General features: G+C 41.5%; 1 pseudogene; it reads left to right on the top strand.

The window, feature by feature from the left end:
* Positions 1–24,114, top strand: LOC140811160 (protein ANTAGONIST OF LIKE HETEROCHROMATIN PROTEIN 1-like; annotated as a pseudogene).
* The last annotated feature ends 720 nt before the right edge of the window (positions 24,115–24,834 follow it).

Below are 24,834 nucleotides of genomic sequence, written 5' to 3'. Positions count from 1 at the left end.
ATGTCATTGATACTTCAACAAAGCCGACAAATAGTTGAAGCATATCAAAGTAACAATGAGATTCGGCGATCCAAAGAAATCATGAAGCCGGGAATGCGAGAACATGATTATTTCTCCAAAAACCCGGTGTATCCAGAGCAAATATTTCGAAGAAGATTTCGCATGCGAAGAGATTTAATTTGTCTCATAGTGAATGCACTTGAGAGTCATTCATCATATTTCCAACAAAGGGACGATGCTGCGAGAAGAAAACGCTTGTCACCATTACAAAAATGCACGGCTGCGATTCGTCAATTGGCTTATGGAGTCTCGTCCGACCATCTTGACGAGTACCTATGCATGGGTGAATCGACCGCCATCAAGTGTCTTTTCAAGTTTTGTGGTCATGTGGTTGAACTATTTGGTGATCGATATTTGAGAAGGCCGAATGCTGATTGTGGAGACCCGGACGCTAATTCATTTCTTAATCGTTCTTGAGAATAATTCAATCAATTAAGATAAACAAGGTCTAATTTTTTTTATTTTTTTAATACAAGTGCGGAAACGTAATGTAATCAATCTGATATACATATCAAAATTAAACGTACAAGTCCTGTACTGGATACAATAACATCAAACTAGGGTTCAACTACTATATAGCAAGTGTTGAATCCTATTCTACTTCTGATCTAGATCTCCACGCTAACTTGTCTTCTCTCATCCTCTTCTTGACCCTGATCATGTCCCACCTGTTGTCATGCACACATACAAACACGACAACATCTGGATAACTCAAGTGAGAATATAATCCCAATATAAACAATGAATAAATGAAATCATATAAAAACAAATATAAAAGCATAAACATTCATCAATAACATGTATCGAATCTGAAAACATGAATCGATATAAAACTATAAATCAACTAGTGACTCGTCATTTCAGACTCGACTCATCTCTAATCTTGGGATCCCAGTTTATGGACATTGTCTCATATATAGAATCTCAGCGATAGGAGCCAATCTGCTCCTAAGCAAACATCGATATAAACCAAACATCTTGGCATATCTGCCAAAGACTTGGCATATCCGCCAATGACTAGGCATCTCCGCCTACGACTCAGTACACGCTTTGCTATAACTCAATAGACTAAGCATATCAATCTCATTCAATTGCAAACATCAATGCAATAAGGTAAAGTATGTGGTTTTTGGGAAACTTAAGTCCAATCTGACTCAGGTCGATCTCCCGGTTAACTTTGATTTATACCTTTCTTTCTGTCAATCTGACTATATCGAAGTCTCGAACTCAAAGCATGTAGTGACCCGTTCCAGAATCACCTACTAATCAAGAACTAAGCATGCAATTAACTTAATTAATAATAATCAGAGATAACAGCGGAAAAAATGGCCAACGACAATAGTTATACAACCCAATCGAAATCAGAACAACTCAAAATATAATCGGTACAACCATATCGAATAGAATAGTACTGAAAACTAAACCAACCAGCTACTCACTGTCCTCCTCCTGCTCTTCCTGAGCCATCCAACCTGAGGCCTGCCCCGTGGGAATGGGGTGTCCAAGATAAACAAAACCGAGGACGTGAGCGATAAGAACGCCCAGTACAAAAGCATGAGTATACAAACCTATATGAAATGCACATGCTATGATATGATACCAGGGTAGGTCAAGAAACAGGAGTAACAAAGGATCTCAATATGCTCAGTCTAGAGGCGCCAAGTGGATAGTGCCGCGCGGTACTCCTCTGGGTCACTGCATCCACTACAAGAACAGACGTGGACCAAAAATGTCCCGGATCACCGAAGCCCTCCCGACCCGTCGGCCACTGTGTACTCTCGGTGTCCATGCGTCCACAAGACAAGACAGGGCTGAGCGGCCCCACAAGATATAGCTTATCTCGAAAGAGATACAGCTCAACAATAAAGGCTATCTCGAAGGAGATACGGCTCAACATGAAATGCAACATGCATAATAAAGCGTGACATAATAGCATGCATCATATGACATATATCAATGCACCACATAATCATGCAACACATATAAAATGTATACTCGACCAGGATATCTCGGATAGTACTTTCGTACCTCTATCACAGCAAGCCTAGCCTTACGCAACACCGCTAATCAGGTCTAGAACAAGCCTACGCATCAAAAGCATACCCAATGAACAATACTACCATGCTCGACTAGCAAAACCAGTACTCTCCAGTACTACCAAAGGTTTAGGGTTTACCTTCGTCCGTCGACAGCCCTTTGATGTCGATTGCCTCGTAACTCAGGCGTCGCTACGCTACCAATCCTGGCAGCTCTTGGCTATCGCTCGACCGACAACTAACCCTAGAAACCTTCCAAACTTCTCAAATATGAGACATAACTCAAGAATTTGCAATACAAAATGAGGAAATCCGAGCACTATTTATAGGCTATGTTCGGATCCACCGAACCCACTTCGGAACGTCCGAACTCCCACGTGTCCATCGGCTCTTGACACCTCATGATCGGATCCACCGAACTTACACTTCGGATCATCCGAACTTGCATGTAAACCGACGTGTCGATCGACTCTTGACACCTCATGATCGGATCCACCGAACTTACTTCGGATCGTCCGAACTCTTCGGTGCTACCGAACCATCTTCGGTCCGTCCGATCACGACCACGGTCAAAATTACACATTAAACCTTCTTAATCACCATTAATCCGTTAATTACCCAATTTGGAATTCGGGCTACTACATTCTCCCCCCCTTAAAAGATTTCGTCCTCGAAATCAGGCTTAGAGGATGAATAAAACGAAATAACAACATCGTTATTACACCTCAATTGTTGTTGAATACAACTGATATTTCGATTACAACTGAAAACACAAACATATACAAAGCACAACTCAAAAGAGCTCTGGATGCTCTGAACGCATACGACTCTCTAACTCCCAAGTGGCTTCTTCAGTGCCTCTGCGCTGCCACTGAACTAAAACAAGAGGAATTATCTTATTTCGCAACACCTTGTCTTTGCGATCGAGAATCCGCACTGGTCGTTCCACGTAAGACAAATCCGAATCTAGTTGAACTTCAGAGGGATGCAAGATGTGAGACTCATCTGCTACGTATCGTCTCAACAAAGATACGTGGAACACATCATGAATACTTGATAGGTACGGCGGCAATGCAAGTCTGTAAGCCAAATCCCCCACGCTTTCCAATATTTCAAATGGACCAATAAATCTCGGAGACAGCTTACCCTTGAGACCAAATCTCAAAATCCTGCGAAAAGGCGAAACTCGGAGAAACACTTTCTCACCTGGCTGAAAATAAAGAGGTCGCCGCTTGGTGTTCGCATAACTAGCCTGTCGATCCTGAGCAGTCTTAATCCGCTTCTTGATTACTGCAACTTTATCAATAGCCTGCTGGACTAACTCCGGTCCCTCAACATGTCGTTCCCCAACTTCGTCCCAGAATAATGGAGTACGACAACGTCGCCCATACAACGCCTCAAATGGAGCCATACCAATACTACGATGATAGCTGTTGTTGTACGCGAACTCAATCAAAGGCAAATGATCCTGCCAAGCGGTTCCGAAATCCATCACACAAGCTCGCATCATATCCTCAAGTGTACGGATAGTCCTCTCCGTCTGACCGTCGGTCTCTGGATGATAAGCTGTACTTAAACTTAGGGACGTACCCAATGCTGACTGGAAACTACCCCAAAATCGTGAGGTAAAACGAGGATCTCTGTCACTGACAATACTAACTGGCACCCCATGCAAACGTACAATCTCTTGAATGTACAATCGAGCCATACGATCGAAAGTGAAATCACGGTTATATGGCAGAAAATGAGCAGACTTGGTGAGTCGATCCACCACTACCCAAATAGCATCACTATTCCTTGACGATAATGGCAAGTGAGTAATGAAGTCCATCGTGATATGCTCCCACTTCCATTCAGGAATAGGTAAGTTCAGCAATAATCCTCCCGGTTGACGGTGCTCTGCCTTAACCTGCTGACAAACAAGACACTTGGAAACAAACTGATAAACGCTGCGCTTCATCCCTTTCCACCAAAATCGTGTCCTCAAATCTTTATACATCTTATTGCTTCCCGGATGAACACTCAACTTGCTTCGATGGGCCTGAGATAAGATCTCTTCCCTCAAAGTATCATCCTCTGGTACTACAACCCGATTAGACAAACACAGAAGACCATTAGACTGATAATGGAAGTTACTATCTCCACCAGCCAACCGAGCTAATCTCTGAGTCTTGAGATCAGACATCTGTGCATCTCGAATCCGAGCGAACAAAGCTGGCTCAGATAAAATGGTAGCAACACGAATGCTCTCCATACCTTTCCGATGTTTGAAATTAAATCCCAACGAACAACAATCCTGGATAGTACTAATCATAGCACTGGTCTGAAGTGCAGAGGCTCTCACCTTGCGACTAAGAGCATCGGCTGTGAGATTCGCAGAACCTGGATGGTACTTGATCTCGCAGTCATAATCTTTAAGTAGATCCATCCAACGACGTTGTCTCATGTTCAACTCAGCCTGAGTGAACAGATACTTCAGACTCTTATGATCAGTAAAAATTTCAAACTTAACCCCGTACAAATAATGACGCCAGATCTTTAGCGCAAACACAATAGCAGCTAATTCTAGATCATGAATAGGGTACTTCTCCTCGTGAGGTTTTAACTGCCTGGATGCGTAAGCGATCACATGATCATTCTGCGTCAACACACACCCTAAGCCTTGAAAAGAGGCATCGGTGTAAACACTGAACCCATCAGATCCTGACGGTAACGCCAAAACAGGTGCAGAAGTCAGAAGTCGACGAAGCTCTCTGAAACTATCTTCGCACTCAGATGACCACTCAAATGGGACATCCTTCCGAGTAAGTTGCGTCAATGGTCTAGCTACCTGGGAGAAATTCACGATGAAGCGACGATAATACCCCGCCAGACCTAGAAAACTACGAATCTCGGCCACCGTCGTCGGACGTGACCAATTCAGCACTGCCTCAATCTTGCTAGGATCCACAGAAATTCCTTCCTTGGAAATCACATGACCAAGGAATACTACACGATCAATCCAGAACTCGCACTTACTCAGCTTAGCATACAATTGCTTCTCGCGAAGAATCTGCAACACAATCCTCAAGTGCTGGATATGCTCTCCACACTGTGAGAATAAATCAAGATATCGTCGATGAACACCACAACAAACTGATCTAGAAAATCCCGAAAGACTCGGTTCATCAGATCCATGAACACTGCTGGCGCATTCGTCAATCCGAATGGCATAACTAGAAACTCGTAATGCCCATATCGAGTACGAAATGCAGTCTTGGAAATATCATCATCTCTGACTCTCATCTGATGATAACCCGATCGCAAGTCAATCTTGGAGTAAACAGAGGTACCTTGAAGCTGATCGAACAAGTCATCAATACGAGGTAATGGATACTTGTTTTTGATCGTCACACGATTCAGCTGGCGATAATCAATACACAATCGCATCGATCCATCCTTTTTCTTGACAAACAAGACTGGAGCTCCCCAAGGTGAAACACTCGGGCGAATATAACCTTTATCAAGAAGATCCTGCAATTGCTGCTTCAATTCTCTCATCTCTGACGGAGCAAGACGATAGGGGGAACGAGAAATCGGTGCAGTCCCTGGCATTAACTCAATGCCAAATTCCACCTCTCTAACCGGAGGAAAACCAGGAATCTCATCTGGAAAAACATCAGGAAATTCACAAACCACTGGAATATCATCTATACCAACACTACCTGTGGAGGAATCAATCGCATAGATGAGGTAGCCTTCCCCGCCCGCCTCTAAAGCACGACAGGCTTTCAGAGCAGATACCACTGGCATCGGAGGTCGCGCTCCCTCACCATAGAAAAACCAACTAGAGCTCTCAGTCGTACGAAACTGAACAAGCTTCTGGTAACAATCCACGGTAGCTCGGTAGGTAGTCAAAAGGTCTATACCTAGAATACAATCAAAATCTTCCATCTCCAGGATCATAAGATTCGCAATCAATTCGTTACCCTCAAAATCTAAGGGACAACCCATCACTAGACGCTTAGCTAACACCGAATGACCCATCGGGAGTAGAAACAGAAAGAATGACGTCTAGAGAAACATACGGTAACTTATGACGCTTAACAAATCGTGCAGAGATGAATGAATGTGATGCTCCGGTATCAATAAGAACAAAAGAAGGAATACCGCATAAACGAAAAGTACCTGCTATGACTCTCTCTGTCTCATCTGCAGCCTGATCCTGGTTCAACGCAAAAACCTGACCTTGGGCACGAGGTCGAAGATTTGAACTACCCATTGCCTGACCCTGCCTCCTCTGCTGAACAGTCGTCTGAGATCCGGAACCAGATCCTGCTCCACCTCGCAACTGAGGACAATTCTTCTTGAGATGACCCATCTCTCCGCACTGAAAACAAGCTCCCGCGGCTGATCGGCATTGCTCCGATGGATGGTTCTTCCCACAATGCACACAAGAAACCTTCCTCTTACCAAAGCGAAAAACACCGCTAGACCGTGATCCAGATCCAGAAGAAGAAGAACCTGACTTCTTGAAAGACTGAGATCGAGGGCTCAAAGTACTCGGAGGTCTAGAAGAAAGAATAGCCCTACCACGCTGGAGAATGATCTCTACCTGGCGACACCGGTTCACTAATCCATCATACGAAGTAGGATTATCACAGACAGTGACTCGATCAAAAATCTCCTGGTTAAGACCCTGAAGGAAATGGTCATACTTGGCCTCAGAACTGCCACTGATATGAGGGGCAAAGGGTAACAACTCGAAGAACTTCTGCTGATATTCATCAACAGACATACTCCCCTGCTTAAGATTCAGGAGCTCAATCGTCTTTGCCTGGCGAAGGGCTGGAGGAAAATACAGCTGCATGAAAGCTGCACGGAAATCGGCCCAAGTCACCCTACCCTGGGACTGAACTATCGGCGCAGAAGTCGATCGCCACCACTTACGCGCACGGCCCTCGAGAAGAAAACTAAGGGTCTCTATCTTCTGCTCCTCGGTGCACTGGAATGCACGGAAACAGCTCTCCATGCGCTCTAACCAATCCTCAGCATCATCGGGAGTCTCACCGCCGACTAAAGGCTTAGGCCCCATCTGAATGAAACGGTGCAAATCAAAACGCCTAGGACCATCCCGACGATGACGATGTTCACGATGACGCCTACGATCGTCCTGGTCACCCCAACGACCTACACTTCCCTGACTACTCTCATCACCAAAGTGGTCAGCCATCGCTACAAGATAGAATGGGGAAAAATGGTAAAATGGTCAACGAAAATCCCAAAACAGAAATCTATATCCCAAAATCGTAAGCATGCTCTGATACCAAGCATGTAGTGACCCGTTCCAGAATCACCTACTAATCAAGAACTAAGCATGCAATTAACTTAATTAATAATAATCAGAGATAACAGCGGAAAAAATGGCCAACGACAATAGTTATACAACCCAATCGAAATCAGAACAACTCAAAATATAATCGGTACAACCATATCGAATAGAATAGTACTGAAAACTAAACCAACCAGCTACTCACTGTCCTCCTCCTGCTCTTCCTGAGCCATCCAACCTGAGGCCTGCCCCGTGGGAATGGGGTGTCCAAGATAAACAAAACCGAGGACGTGAGCGATAAGAACGCCCAGTACAAAAGCATGAGTATACAAACCTATATGAAATGCACATGCTATGATATGATACCAGGGTAGGTCAAGAAACAGGAGTAACAAAGGATCTCAATATGCTCAGTCTAGAGGCGCCAAGTGGATAGTGCCGCGCGGTACTCCTCTGGGTCACTGCATCCACTACAAGAACAGACGTGGACCAAAAATGTCCCGGATCACCGAAGCCCTCCCGACCCGTCGGCCACTGTGTACTCTCGGTGTCCATGCGTCCACAAGACAAGACAGGGCTGAGCGGCCCCACAAGATATAGCTTATCTCGAAAGAGATACAGCTCAACAATAAAGGCTATCTCGAAGGAGATACGGCTCAACATGAAATGCAACATGCATAATAAAGCGTGACATAATAGCATGCATCATATGACATATATCAATGCACCACATAATCATGCAACACATATAAAAATGTATACTCGACCAGGATATCTCGGATAGTACTTTCGTACCTCTATCACAGCAAGCCTAGCCTTACGCAACACCGCTAATCAGGTCTAGAACAAGCCTACGCATCAAAAGCATACCCAATGAACAATACTACCATGCTCGACTAGCAAAACCAGTACTCTCCAGTACTACCAAAGGTTTAGGGTTTACCTTCGTCCGTCGACAGCCCTTTGATGTCGATTGCCTCGTAACTCAGGCGTCGCTACGCTACCAATCCTGGCAGCTCTTGGCTATCGCTCGACCGACAACTAACCCTAGAAACCTTCCAAACTTCTCAAATATGAGACATAACTCAAGAATTTGCAATACAAAATGAGGAAATCCGAGCACTATTTATAGGCTATGTTCGGATCCACCGAACCCACTTCGGAACGTCCGAACTCCCACGTGTCCATCGGCTCTTGACACCTCATGATCGGATCCACCGAACTTACACTTCGGATCATCCGAACTTGCATGTAAACCGACGTGTCGATCGACTCTTGACACCTCATGATCGGATCCACCGAACTTACTTCGGATCGTCCGAACTCTTCGGTGCTACCGAACCATCTTCGGTCCGTCCGATCACGACCACGGTCAAAATTACACATTAAACCTTCTTAATCACCATTAATCCGTTAATTACCCAATTTGGAATTCGGGCTACTACAAAGCATGTCAATACTCAATCTGGCAATGACAATATTGAGGAGTATAATATCAATACACCACTCAAGTCAATACTGAATATAAACAGAACTCAATCTAATTCTGTTTTAACGGCATAACTGCACAATCTCAATATACCCAGCAATACAAATCAACATATATCAATTCCCCCAACTCATAATCGATAACCATAAAAATTTGATATCAAATCTTAATCATATCAATTCCGAAATTCATAACAATTTCATACAGAATCTGTTCTTCAATCCGGTTTCGAATATACGATGTCTACTATATCAAAAACACCATATATGAATCATATCTGATTCCTTCACTATCATACTTTCAAATCATATCAAAATGTAGTAAAACTAATGCGAACATGGACGTCCCAAGGAAAGCATGGGATCCTTTGCAGTTGCCGGAGGGACCAATCACGAGGGGTCGACTAAAGAGATTCAAGGAGGCACTACAAGGAGTCATGAGCAAGCCTGAAGGGGTCGTGATGCATGGGAGTACGTTTGGAGGCCAACGGAATATCATTCAAGCATTGATGGAGCAGACCGAGTCTGGACGGACCTGCACACGGACCTGCACACGGGGTCCGTGTCTTGTACTTCATGAGATGAGCTATTCCAATGCCTGCACGGACCTGAAGACGGACCCAGGCACGGGGTCCATGCCCTATGTATTTGGCGAAGACAGTGCCTACACGGACCCGTACACGGAGGTGAGCACGGGGTCCGTGTCCCTTGTTTCCGATTGAAGATTATTTACAGTATGTACACGGACCCGGACACGGAGGTCTGCACGGGGTCCGTGTCTAGTGTTTTCTGCGCGATTTTATTTCCTTCTTTAGAGTTTTACTTTGTTAGGAAACTAGATTCTAGTAATCCTTTTTTATATGTAAACATCTTGGACGAAATTTTAACACACAATACACATATTATTTTGAGTTTATCAAATTTGTGAGATTTTTCTATCAACTTTTCAAGGCTTTAGCTTTGTTAAATCAAATCAAACTTATCAAAGTTTATAACTTTGTGGCGTTTGTCGATCCTTCTTGTGCGGATTGTCGTAGGCATCGTTCTTCGAAGGTTCGTTCTAATTTTCGATTGTTATTCCGTGTTTATTTGTTGCTAGACTTTCGTAGTTTAGAGGCGAATAACACAACAATACTTGATTCAAAAGATCGGGAAAACATACGAATCTTATTATCGTCGTTGAATAGAGGGTGCGATTTATTTTTAATCGTGTTTGCTATTTATTCGTGTCAAGATTCACATCATTTGGTATCAGAGCTTTAGGTTTATTGAATTCAAGTAAGTATCTTGTTATTAAATTTCAGATCTGTGATATTCTTTAATTCCGCTTTCAGATCTGTTTGTTCTATCGTCTTCGTAAGAAAAAAAAAATTTCGTGAATCTGTGATTCTCGAAATTTGTTGGTGTCTTTTTTTTTTGGGATTTTCGAGTAGTACTCAGGGAAAAAAAAAAAGTTCCGAAAATTCACCATTATTTCTTTTTGATATATTGTTCTATTCCCTTTAGAGAGTCATATTCAATTGTCTCTCACAGTCAAAAAAAAAAATATTCTCTATATTCGAATTTCTTGTCTACACAGTCCAAGTGAGTCGGTCGCATTTGTTCACAAGTTTGAACCTTGATTGTTTGATATACCCAGAATACAAAGCTTGAGCACTTCCAAGAGAGCTCTCAAAATTTGAGTGATACACTTGAGTGCGAGTGACTTTTCTTTGGAGTGAACGGTGAGTATTTATTGTGAGCAAACAAAATTGTGAGAAAAGACGAGTGAATTTCTTTGGAGTGACCGTGAGCATTTGGGTGAGGATTATTTTATTTCTACTAACCTTTTCTTGCAGGTACAAATTGACATTAAATGGAGAGGGAGGTAGGAGATAGTTCGAATTCGGGGTTGTCCAAGGCCCAACTAGATGTGTTGTTTGGGGATTTTAGTAGGGTGATGACGACCCAAATGGAGTCGTTGCATGAGAGGTTGGGTAAACTTGAGGTTAGTGTTAGTGGGGTTAAACCTAAGACTAAGGATTTGGGTAGAGATGATGAGGAGTATGATTTGGGAGGAGGCGATGAGATTCAAAATGAGAATTGGGGTAGGAATGGAAGAGATAGAGGATTTGGGAGAGGGAGAAGGGAAGCCATGCGGGGTAGATATGAGAAGACTAGGGAAGATGGTCACATGGGTAGCATTAAGATGAAAATTCCATCGTTCCATGGGAAATCTGACCCGGAGGCATACCTAGAGTGGGAAAAGAGGGTAGAGTTCGTATTTGAATGTCACCACTACTCCGAACAAAAGAAGGTGAGGTTGGCGGTGGTTGAATTCTTAGACTATGCTCTCATTTGGTGGGATCAATTAGTGACCACTAAAAGAAAGTATAATGAGAGACCCATTGAGTCTTGGGATGAGATGAAGAGGGTCGTGAAGAAGCGGTTTGTGCCTAATCACTACTATAGGGAGATGTTTAAGAGGCTACAAACTTTGAGGCAAGGGTCAAAGAGTGTTGAGGACTACTATAAGGAGATGGAGGTAGTCATGATTAGGGCAAATATTGAGGAGGATAGTGAGGCAACCATGGCTCGTTTTCTTTGTGGCTTGAACAGGGAGATTCAAGATCAAGTGGAGCTTAGGCACTACTTGGACCTTGACGAGATGGTGCAAATGGCCATAAAGGTGGAACAACAACTCAAAAGGCGTGGAGTTGGCCGCACTAACCAAACTGGAGGTACGTCTTCTTCTTGGCGACCAAATGTAGCAAAGCGTGATGATAGCAAAGTGGTGACCAAGCCTAAGATTGAGACAAAGCAAGAGGCACCTAGACACGGAGTGCAAGGTAAAACTGAAATTCCTTCTACTCGTTCTAGAGATACTAAATGTTTTAGATGTCAAGGGTTGGGTCATATTGCTAGTGAGTGTCCCAATAAGAGGGTAATGTTTTTGAATGATTATGGTGATTATGAATCTCAAAGTGAGGGAGATGGCGAGGGTAGTGATGATGATATGCCTGCATTGGAGGATCCCGATGAGGGATATGGAGCGGTTGTAGGAGAAGCGCTAGTGACTAGGCGAATCATGAGTGCCCAAGTCAAGAGTGAGGAAGCTAGCCAAAGGGAGAATTTGTTCCACACTAGATGTTTTGTGAATGGTAAGGTTTGCAATGTAATCATAGATGGGGGAAGTTGCACTAATGTGGCTAGTGTTGAGATGGTGGAATAATTGGGATTGCCAACAATAAAACACTCTCAACCATATAGGCTTCAATGGTTGAATGATTGTGCGGAAGTGAAAGTAAATAGGCAAGTTCTAGTGTCCTTTTCTATTGGGAAGTATGTGGATGAGGTTTTGTGCGACGTGGTGCCAATGCATGCTTGCCATATTTTGTTGGGTAGGCCTTGGCAATTTGATAGGCATGTTACTCATGATGGGTTCAAAAATCGTTACTCTTTTGTTTTAAAGAAAGAATCCGTTGTATTGCTTCTTTTGTCCCCAAAGCAAGTATTGGAGGACCAATTGAAAAAGAAAAAGAGAGATGAGGCCGAAAAAAGGAGTGAAATAAAAAGTGAGATGGCCTTTGAAAGTAAAAATGAAATGGCTGAAAAAAAGAGTGATCAAAAGAGTGAGATAGCCATCAAAACAAAAAAAAAAAGAGGAAAGAAAATGAGAGAAAAGAAAAGGAGAGGAAAGAGGCCAAAAAGAAATCATATATGGCCCAAAAAGGTGAGTTGAAACAATTATTGCACACACATGAACCACTTGTGTTAATACTTTACAAGGAGATTCTCCTTAACACAAGTGAAATAGCCGGATCCCTTCCGAGCATTATTGTTTCGCTATTGCAGGAATTAGACGATGTATTTCCGGAGGAGCTACCTCAAGGCTTACCACCATTGAGGGGGATTGAGCACCAAATTGATTTGGTGCCCGGGAGTGCCTTGCCGAACCGTCCAGTTTATAGGAGCAATCCGGAGGAGACTAAGGAGCTGCAACGACAGGTAAGTGAGCTATTAGATAAAGGGTTTGTGCGTGAGTCCATGTCACCTTGTGCGGTGCCCGTTTTACTAGTCCCTAAGAAAGATGGCTCATGGCGTATGTGTGTGGATTGTAAGGCAATCAATAACATCACCATTAAGTATAGGCATCACATACCTAGGCTAGATGATATGTTAGATGAATTGCATGGGTCTTGCATTTTTAGTAAAATTGATTTGAGAAGTAGGTATCACCAAATTAGGATGAGAGAAGGTGATGAGTGGAAAACTGCTTTTAAAACTAAATATGGGTTGTATGAGTGGATGGTTATGCCTTTTGGCTTAACTAATGCACCTAGCACTTTTATGAGGTTGATGAATCATGTTATGCGTGCACACATAGGAAAATTTGTTGTGGTCTATTTTGATGATATCCTAGTATATAGCAAAAATCTAGAAGAGCATGTTAACCACTTGAAACTTGTGCTAATCACATTAAGGGCTGAAAATCTATACGCTAACTTGAAGAAATGTGATTTTTGTACTAGCAAACTTGTCTTCCTTGGTTTTGTGGTAAGTTCACAGTGTATACAAGTTGATGAAGACAAGGTAAGTGCTATTCGAGATTGGCCAACGCCTACTAATGTTGGTCAAGTTCGAAGTTTTCATGGTCTTGCAAGCTTCTATAGGAGGTTTGTCAAAGATTTTAGCACATTGACGGCACCGATGACGGCGGTGATCAAGAAAAACGTTCCATTCTATTGGGGCGAGGAGCAAGAGAAGTCCTTTAATCTCATTAAGCAAAAGTTGATTAATGCTCCTTTACTTGTGTTACCTGATTTTGCTAATACATTTGAAATTGAATGTGATGCTTCAGGTGTAGGTATTGGTGGCGTGTTGATGCAAGGAGGGAGGCCGGTGGCATACTTTAGTGAGAAGCTCAATGGGGCAGCGCTGAACTATCCCACGTATGACAAGGAGTTCTATGCACTTGTGAGGGCTCTTGAGACGTGGCAGCACTACTTGAGGCCTAAAGAGTTTGTGATTCATTCGGATCATGAGTCTTTAAAGCACCTCAAGGGGCAACAAAAGCTGAACAAGCGGCATGCTAATTGGGTGGCCTTCATAGAGACATTCCCCTACATGATCAAGTATAAGCAAGGTAAGGAAAACATAGTGGCCGACGCACTATCACGGAGGCATGTACTTTTCTCTACTTTGGAATATAAAATCTTGGGGTTTGAGCTTGTTAAAGAATTTTATGTGCTAGATGAGGATTTTAAGGATGTGTTTGAAACTTGTATGCATGGTCCACATGATAAATTCTACTTGCATAAGGGTTTCTTGTTTAGAGAAAATAGATTGTGCATCCCTAGATCATCTATTCGTGAATTACTTGTTAGGGAGGCACATGGGGGTGGCTTAATGGGACATTTTGGTGTGGCAAAAACTCTGAATGCTTTGCATGAACATTTCTATTGACCACACATGAAACGTGATGTTGAGCGTATTTGTGAGAGGTGCGTAACTTGTAGACAAGCTAAGTCTAGGACACTACCACATGGATTATATACACCACTTCCCGTCCCTAGTGAACCTTGGGTTGATATCTCTATGGACTTTGTTTTGGGGTTACCTAGGACAAAGAAGGGGAGGGACTCTATATTTGTTGTTGTGGATAGGTTTTCTAAAATGGCACACTTTATTGCTTGTCACAAGACTGATGATGCATCTAACATTGCGGACTTGTTCTTTAGAGAAGTCGTTAGGCTGCAAGGCATGCCTAGGACTATTGTGTCGGACCGTGATGTTAAATTCCTAAGTTACTTTTGGAAAACACTGTGGGCTAAACTTGGCACTAAATTACTGTTTTTTACGACCTGTCATCCTCAAACTGATGGTCAAACTGAGGTAGTCAATAGGACGTTAGGAACTTTATTACGTGCTATTCTCAAGAAGAACTTAAAGAATTGGGAGAATTGCTTGCCATTTGTTGAGTTTGCTTATAATCGTTGTGTGCATTCTACTACTAGCTATTCGCCATTTGAAATTGTATACGGTTTTAATCCTTTGACTCCGTTGGATTTGATGTCTTTACCTGTGAGTGAAAGGTTAAACATGGATGGCAAAAAGAAGGCTGAATTTGTTAGGGGGTTGCATGAAAAGGCCAAAGCCAATATTGAAAAGAGAAATGAGCAATATGCCAAGCAAGCTAACAAGGGGAAAAAGAAGGTGGTATTCGAGAAGGGTGATTGCGTGTGGCTACACTTGAGGAAGGAGAGGTTTCCGGAGAAGCGACGCTCAAAGCTATTACCTAGGGGCGATGGACCATTCCAAGTTCTTGAGAGGATCAATGACAACGCCTACAAACTCGACTTGCCAGGTGAGTACAACGTAAGTTCTACATTTAATGTTAGTGATTTGTCGTTGTTTGATGTAGGTGATGAGCAAGATTTGAGGACAAATCCTTTTCAAGAAGGGGAGGATGATGCGAACATGGACGTCCCAAGGAAAGCATGGGATCCTTTGCAGTTGTCGGAGGGACCAATCACGAGGGGTCGACTAAAGAGATTCAAGGAGGCACTACAAGGAGTCATGAGCAAGCCTGAAGGGGTCGTGATGCATGGGAGTACGTTTGGAGGCCAACGGAATATCATTCAAGCATTGATGGAGCAGACCGAGTCTGGACGGACCTGCACACGGACCTGCACACGAGGTCCGTGTCTTGTACTTCATGAGATGAGCTATTCCAGTGCCTGCACGGACCTGAAGACGGACCCAGGCACGGGGTCCGTGCCCTATGTATTTGGCGAAGACAGTGCCTACACGGACCCGTACACGGAGGTGAGCACGGGGTCCGTGTCCCTTGTTTCCGATTGAAGATTATTTACAGTATGTACACGGACCCGGACACGGAGGTCTGCACGGGGTCCGTGTCTAGTGTTTTCTGCGCGATTTTATTTCCTTCTTTAGAGTTTTACTTTGTTAGGAAACTAGATTCTAGTAATCCTTTTTGATATGTAAACATCTTGGACGAAATTTTAACACACAATACACATATTATTTTGAGTTTATCAAATTTGTGAGATTTTTCTCTCAACTTTTCAAGGCTTTAGCTTTGTTAAATCAAATCAAACTTATCAAAGTTTATAACTTTGTGGCGTTTGTCGATCGTTCTTGTGCGGATTGTCGTAGGCATCGTTCTTCGAAGGTTCGTTCTAATTTTCGATTGTTATTCCGTGTTTATTTGTTGCTAGACTTTCGTAGTTTAGAGGCGAATAACACAACAATACTTGATTCAAAAGATCGGGAAAACATACGAATCTTATTATCGTCGTTGAATAGAGGGTGCGTTTTATTTTTAATCGTGTTTGCTATTTATTCGTGTCAAGATTCACATCAAAAACTTACGTCCAGTTGAAGCTCCCGTCGGTAGGAATACATTACTGAAGTCGGATTGAAAATCAGACGAACGGATCTTGCACAAATCACAAATCTATGAAATGTAAAGGCGTAAGATTTCTACGAACTTTTCCTCGTTTCTTTCTTCAAACTTCTGAAGGAAGAAAAACTTATATATATACCCACTTGCACGCTGAAGATATGTGGCTCGTTCTTCAAACATTTCTGTCGGCGCTCGGGCGGTTAAAATTTAACGCTCGGGCGCGGAACCTTCTGTTCGAGACATATTTTTGTTGAACACTGGCGCTCGGGCGGTCAAAAACTACCGCTCGGGCGTCAGACATTCTTTCCATGAAATTCCCTTATTGAACATTGGCGCTCGGGTGGTCATTTTCTACCGCTCGGGCGCCAATAGTTCTGTCCAAATATTGCATAATTCATATGCTTTGCCCAATCTACTCTCAGAATGGTCCGTCTATAATCACATCAATTCAAAATCAATAATCTCAGCTTAAAATGATATAAAATCTCGGTCATTACATTTCTCTCCCCTAAGATCTGATTTCGTCCCCGAAGTCATAGGAAATCAAATCAAATAAGGTAGGAATTATAACATAAACAAATAGGAACTCACATCAGTGAAATAATTCTAGGAATCTCTGTCTCATGTCTGATTCAGTCTCTCAGGTAGCTTCCTCAATGCCATGACGACTCCACTGAACTTTCACAAGCGGAATAGTCTTCGTTCTGAGCTGCTTTTCTTTACGATCGAGAATCTGGATCGGTTTTTCAAAGTAACCCATAGTCTCGTCAAGTTCGGCCTCGCCTGGCTGAATAATATGTGAAGCATCGGGAATATACTTCTGGAACAAAGATACATGAAAGACATCATGTATTCCAGATAGAGAAGGCGGTAATGCGAGTCGATAGGCACGATCTCCTATCTTCTCGAGAATCTCATACGGCCCAATATAACGTGGAGATAGCTTCCCTTTCTTGCCAAATCTGACAACTCCTCTGAAAGGTGAAATCTTTAAGAACACTCGGTCTCCTGCCTCAAATACCAATGGTATACATCGAACATTGGCATATTTGGTCTGTCTGTCTTGAGCTGCCTTCATTCTCTTTTGAATCAGCTTCACTTTTTTGGTCATATCTCTGATCATATCAGGTCCAATCTCAGGTACCTCAGAGATATCGTCCCAATACAGAGGGGGTCTACACATCTTACCATACAACGCTTCAAACGGTGTCATCTCAATACTCATTTGATAGCTATTGTTGTACGAAAACTCACAAAGTGGCAAAGATTATTGCCAATTAATGCTAAAATCAAGCACTACAGCTCTCAGCATATCCTCCAGTATCTGGATAGTCTGCTCTGACTGTCCGTCGGTCTGTGGATGATATGCGGTACTCAGATGTAACTTCGTACCTAGAGCATGCTGTAAAATCTGCCAGAAGTGCGAAGTAAATCGAGGATCACGGTCTGATACAATCGACTTCGGCAATCAGTGCAATCTGACCACTTCTTTGACATAAATCTCAGCCATCTGGTTATTTCGATACGTCATCTTGTACGGAATAAAGCATGCGGATTTGGCCAATCTGTCATTAACGACCCAAATCGCATCACAACCTCTGGAGGATCGTGGCATCTTCGTCACGAAGTCCATGGAAATGTGATCCCATTTCCATTCAGGAATCAACAAGCTCTGTAATAGACCTCCTAGTTTCTTTCTTTCTGCTTTCATCTGTTGGCAATTCAGACATCTGGATACAAACTCTGTAATATCATCTTTCATCTGTTTTCACCAGAACTGTCTTTTCAAATCATTATACATCTTTATGCTACCAGGATGAATACTGAATCGACTGCTGTGCGCTTCTGACAATATCTGTCGTCTCAAATCCGAAACATCTGGCACAACAAGACGATTATTCACATACAGTACACTATCATGTACCTGATATTCTGATCGATGTCCTGCTCTGACCATCGATATCGAGTTCTGAATATTATGATCAACTTTCTGGGCCGGTTTAATTTTCAAAATCAACTCTGGTTTGACTTGAACAGCATAAAGTCTCAATGGTCTATGATCTGTCTCAAATACCAATACAGACAAACATCAATCTTCTATCAAATTTGAAACACCAATAGTCGATAAGGACAAAGAACATACCTTTCGACTTAGTGCATCAGCTACTGCATTGGATTTTCCCGGATAGTACTTGATTTCACAATCAAAATCTTTCAATAAATCAAACCATCTTCGTTGTCTCATGTTTAATTCTGACTGTGAAAACAGATATTTCAAACTCTTGTGATCAGAATAAATCTCAAACTTCTCACCGTATAGGTAATGTCGCCATATCTTCAATGCAAAAACAATGGCTGCCAATTCAAGATCATGAATTGGGTAGCGGGATTCATGTGGCTTCAACTGTCTCGAAGCATAAGCGATAACATGTCCTCGCTGCATCAAAACACAACCCAATCCTCTGTGAGAAGCGTCACAATAAACAACAAAGTCACCAGTACCTGATGGAATCGTCAAGATCGGAGCACTGGTCAGTCTCTTTTTCAACTCAAGAAAACTGGACTCACAGTCTTCTGACCAAACAAATGGTGCATTCTTTTGAGTCAGTTGTGTAATCGGTTTAGCAATACTCGAGAAATCTTTAATAAATCGACGGTAATATCCTGTTAAACCCATAAAACTACGAATCTCTGGCACTGATGTCGGTCTCAGCCAAGAAATCACGGCTTCAACCTTGCAGGGATCAACTGATATACCATCTCCGGATATGATATGACCCAGAAATACAACCTGTCTCAACCAGAATTCACATATCGACAGTTTTGCATACTATTTCTCAGCCCTCAAAATTCGTAACACAGTTCTCAAATGTTCAGCATGCTCAATCATATTATTCGAATAAATCAAAATATCATCAATGAATATAATCAAGAAATCATCGAAATATTTCTGAAACACACGGTTCATCAGACCCATAAATACAGCTGGAGCATTCGTCAAACCGAACGGCATGACAATAAACTCATAATGTCCATACCTGGTTCTGAACGATGTCTTTAAGATATCAGAATCTCTGACTGTCAGCTGATGATATCCAGATCTCAGATCGATCTTTGAATATACAGAAGAACCCTGCAACTGATCAAATAAATCATTAATACGAGACAAAGGGTATTTGTTCTTTACCGTAGCCTTGTTCAGTTGCCCGTAGTCAATACAAAGTCTCATTGAACCGTCTTTCTTCCTCACAAACAATACTTGTGCACCCCAAGGAGAGGCACTCGGTCTGATGTAACCCTTGGCCAGTAAATCTTCCAATTGCTCTTTCAATTATTTCAGTTCAATCGGTGTCATTCTATATGGAACTCTGGAAATCGGGACTGTACCTGGATTCAATGCTGAAGTCTATCTCTCAAATCGGAGGCAATCCCAGAATCTCATCTGGGAAGACATCAACAAACTCACACACCACTGGCAAATCAGCCAATGATGGGCTCGATTTCAGTAAGTCAACTGAATATACAAGGAACCACTCTGCTCCTTTCTGCAATAATCGAGTCATAGACAATGCAGATATCAAAGGAATTCTAGCTCTAGAACCCTTACCATAAAATTTCCATTCTTCAGCCATCTCAGGTCTGAATTTCACAATCTTATGGAAACAATCAACGGTAGGTCTTTACTTGGTCAGCATATCGATACCGATAATACAGTCAAAATCAGACAATCCAAGTACAATGCAATCCAAATCAATCTCATGCCCGTTATACTGTAGCATATAATGTTTCATAGAATTCACTGATATCAAATATGTCCCCAAAGAAGAAGAGACAGACACTACAGCAGACAAAGACTCAACATGAAAATCATGCATCAAAGCAAATCGCTCAAAAATAAACATATGGGAAGCACCCGTATCTATCAATACATAAGCAGGGTAACCACATAAAGAACAGTTACCTGCAACAACATTGTCTGGTGCTTCCTGAGCCTGCTCCTATGTCAAAGCAAATACTCTGGCCTATTGTCTAGGAGGCTAGCTAACCGTCTGGCTTCCTCCTGGCCTCTGCTGTGACGGAGTAGTAGTCGGTAGTCGCTGTAAGGAATGAACAGTTGAAGATCTTCTATCAGTCTGAGCCACTGATCCAGCTGATTCTGCTACCTGGGATCCCTGGGAACCTCTCTGTGGACATACTCTAGAAAAATGTCCCTGCTGTCTGAAAATACGGCAACTACAAATCACTTTTTGCCATTGCTCAGTCGGATGTCTCCCTCCGCAAGTTCTGCAATAAGCCCCGATATAACTCTGGCTCTGTTTGGAACCACTGGAGCTAGAAGAACTGCTGCCAGATTTCTTAAAATGTCTTCCTCTGGCTTTCAGATACTCTTTCTTTCCACCACTGCTCCTGTCACTCTCAAATTTGGGAGGTGGTTGCTGTAGTCTCGGTGCTGGAGGAACATACGAAGCTCCTTTCTGTCTAATCATACCGGCTTCGGCTCCCTTGGCTCTGTTTAGGGCATCAGCAAATTTATTCGGTCGCCATGTGTTTACCAATGTAAATATCTCATGATTCAGGCCATTGATGAACTGATCAGCTTCGTCGTTCTCAGCCACCTGTGGAGCAAATCTCAACAAGGTAGAGAACTTGGCCACATACTCTTCTATGTTTAACTGACACTATCTCAAATTTGCAAACTCTGCACCCTTGTCTTTTCTATATGGCACTGGAAAAATCTCTGATAAAACTCAGTCTTAAATACATTCCAAGTGATATTCGTACCTCGATGTTCCAACGCTCTCTTTGTCGTAATCCACCAGTTCTTTGCAACATCATGCAACTGGTGCCCAATAAGTCTGACTCGGCGCTCATCGGTATAATCCAAGGAATCAAACAGCATATCTATATCATCTAACCAACACTCACAATCAACAGAAGTCTCTGAACCTTTCACGGTTGGCAGTTTGAACGACTGAAATCTCTTCAGTAACGTTTCCATCGGAGTTGCTGTCACATCCATTGGATTTGCAGAAGTACTGCCCTGTTCTAGGATTCGTCGAGGAGGCATATCTGATTATCAAAAAGATTAGTAACCCAATACAACAATTAAGTTTCAGTTCAGTTCCCCCTCTGATCATCTTACTACTGATCAAGAATCGGTTCTGATTCATTCTCAATAATACATATTACTAAATCAAATCAGATAATACAGGTAAACATGTATTCCAAAGCAGTAAAACATAATAGATTGCTAGCATGCACAAGCAAGGAAAGAAAACTCATTCTACACCGCTCACCAGCTTCTATCTCAGTCTCAAGAACCTAAAATGCTAGAGCCTACTGCTTTGATACCACCTGCTGTGGGGACCCGGACGCTAATTCATTTCTTAATCGTTCTTTGGAATAATTCAATCAATTAAGATAAACAGGTTCTAATTTTTTTTTATTTTGTTTAATACAAGTGCGGAAACGTGATGTAATCAATCTGATATACATATCAAAAGTAAACGTACAAGTCATGTACTGGATACAATAACATCAAACTAGGGTTCAACTACTATATAGCAAGTGTTGAATCCTATTCTACTTTTGATCTGGATCTCCACACTAACTTGTCTTCTCTCATCCTCTTCTTGATCCTGATCATGTCCCACTTGTTGTCATGCACACATACAAACACGACAACATCTGGATAACTCGGGTGAGAATATAATCCCAATATAAACAATGAATAAATGCAATCATATAAAAACATATATAAAAGCATAAACATTCATCAATAACATGTATCGAATCTGAAAACATGAATCGATATAAAACTATAAATCAACTAATTGACTCGTCATCTCAGACTCGACTCATCTCTAATCTAGAGATCCCGGTTTCTGGACATTGTCTCATATATCGAATCTCAGCAATAGGTGCCGATCTGCTCCTAAGCAAACATCGATATAAACCAAACATCTTGGCATATCTGCCAAAGACTTGGCATCTCCGCCAATGACTAGGCATCTCCGCCTACGACTCAGTACACACTTTGTTATAACTCAATAGACTAAGCATATCAATCTCATTTAATTGCAAACATCAATGCAATAAGGTAAAGTATGTGGTTTTTGGGAAAATTAAGTCCAATCTGACTCTAGTCGATCTCCCGGTTAACATTGATTTATATCTTTCTTTCTGTCAATCTGACTATGTCGAAGTCTCGAACTCAAAGCCTGTCAATACTCAATCTGGCAATGACAATATTGAGGAGTATAATATCAATACACCACTCAAGTCAATACTTGATATAAATAAAACTCAATCTAATTATGTTTTAATGGCATAACTGCACAATCTCAATATACCCAGCAATACAAATCAACATATATCAATTCCCACAACTTATAATCGATAACCATACAAATCTAATATCAAATCTTAATCAAATGAATTCTGAAATTCATAAAAATTTCATACAACATCTGTTCTTCAATTCGATTTCGATTATACGATGTCTATTATATCAAAAACACCATATATGAATCATATCCGATTCTTTCACTATCATAATTTCAAATCATATCAAAACGTAGTAAAACTTACGTCCAGTTGAAGCTCTCGTCGATAAGAATACAGTACTGAAGTCGGATTGAAAATCAGACGGACATATCTTGCACAAATCACAAATCTATGAAATGTAAAGGCGTGAGATTTCTACGAACTTTTCCTCGTTTCTTTCTTCAAACTTCTGAAGGAAGAAAAAAAAAAAAAAACACACACACACACACACAGATATATATATATATATATATATATATATATATATATATATATATATATATATATATATATATATATATATATATACCCACTTGCATGCTGAAGATACGTGGCTCATTCTTCAAACATTTCTGTCGGCGCTCGAGCGATTATAATTTACCGCTTGGGCGCGGAACCTTCTATTCGATACATATTTTATTGAACACTGGCGCCCAGGCGGTCAAAAACTACCGCTCGGGTGCCAGACGTTCTGTCCATGAATTTTCCTTATTGAACATTGGCGCTCGGGTCATTTTCTACCGCTCGGGCGCCAATAGTTCTGTCCAAAAATTGCATAATTTATATGCTATGCCCAATCTGGTCTCGGAATGGTCCATCTATAATCACATCAATTCAAAATCAATAATCTCAACTTAACATGATATAAAATCTCGGTCATTACACTGATGATGTTCAACGTCTTCTTCGAATGCATAATGAGAGGCATGGCTTTCCTGGAATGTTGGACAGTCTTGATTGCATGCATTGGGAATGGAAAAAATTGTCCAGTTGCTTGGAAAGACCATTTTACAAGAGGTCATGGATCACCAACAATTGTACTTGAAGCGGTTACGTCTCAAGACTTGTGGATATGGCATGCATTCTTTGGTGTCGAATGTTCACGCAATGATATTAACGTGTTTTATGAATCTCCCATATTCAACAATGTCTTGCAAGGAAATGCCCCAGATATTAATTTTACGATCAACGATACTCAGTATGCAAAGGAATATTATCATAGAGATGGAATATATCCGGAATGGGCTACTTTTGTGAAGGCTTTTTCTTGTCCAGAAGATCCCAAAAAGAGGTTTTTTAAGGAAAGACAAGAGGCTGCAAGAAAAGATGTTGAACGAGCATTCGGGGTGCTCCAAGCTCGATGGGCAATTGTCAGAGGTCCAGCTCGTTATTGGTACAGAAAAAAGTTATAACATATTATGTTAGCATGAATTATTTTGCACAACATGATTGTTGAAGATGAGGGGGGTCAGGTGACAAATTAGTACATCGATAAAGATGACGAACCCGCACAACCAGTCCAGGGCTCAAAGCGAGGATTTCATGATTATCTCCGGACAAATTCTGAACTACGTGACAGTCATGTTCATCACCAACTTCAGGCCGACTTATTGAACATATTTGGTCACAATATAACAACAGTCCTTGAATTAGTATTTTGCAGTTTCTCTTTTACGTTTAATTTCTGTGTTGTTTTTTAATTTTTGCAATGGTGTTTTTTTTTAATATGTTGTACTCCTTCATTGAAAATTTATAACAATATTTTGATTTTAAATAAATGACAGTCATAATATAAGATAAAATTATTTTACGTAATAAATATATTTAAAATTTATATTATTATTTATTTTAAGTAATAGTAATTTACATTGTGTAAATAAATTGAAATTATATTTATTTAATATAAAATAATAAAAAGAATCCGAGGAGTGGATAGCGGGACCGACAAATAATGAGTGTTAATATTAAAATGAATGTGAGAGAATGGAGATGTTAATATAACGTGTATGTGGCATGTAGACCCCAGACTTTTGATGAGTTGGTGGGTGTGGGTGCCCTTACACGAACTTGTCTCACTAAAAACACTTCCGACACCCTCCAACTTTTGTTTGTCTGTGCAGATCCAGATCACAATGATGATTGGCCCTAACCTGCACAGAACTTCCGCTAAGCTCACAACAAATCTAAGAAGTATTTGGCTCACC

Source organism: Primulina eburnea, chromosome 14 (assembly GCF_022965805.1).
Source record: "Primulina eburnea isolate SZY01 chromosome 14, ASM2296580v1, whole genome shotgun sequence".
NCBI classification, from domain to species: domain Eukaryota; kingdom Viridiplantae; phylum Streptophyta; class Magnoliopsida; order Lamiales; family Gesneriaceae; genus Primulina; species Primulina eburnea.
The sequence above is the reverse complement of the archived record's forward strand: the minus strand, read 5'-3'. Positions and strand labels throughout refer to the sequence as shown.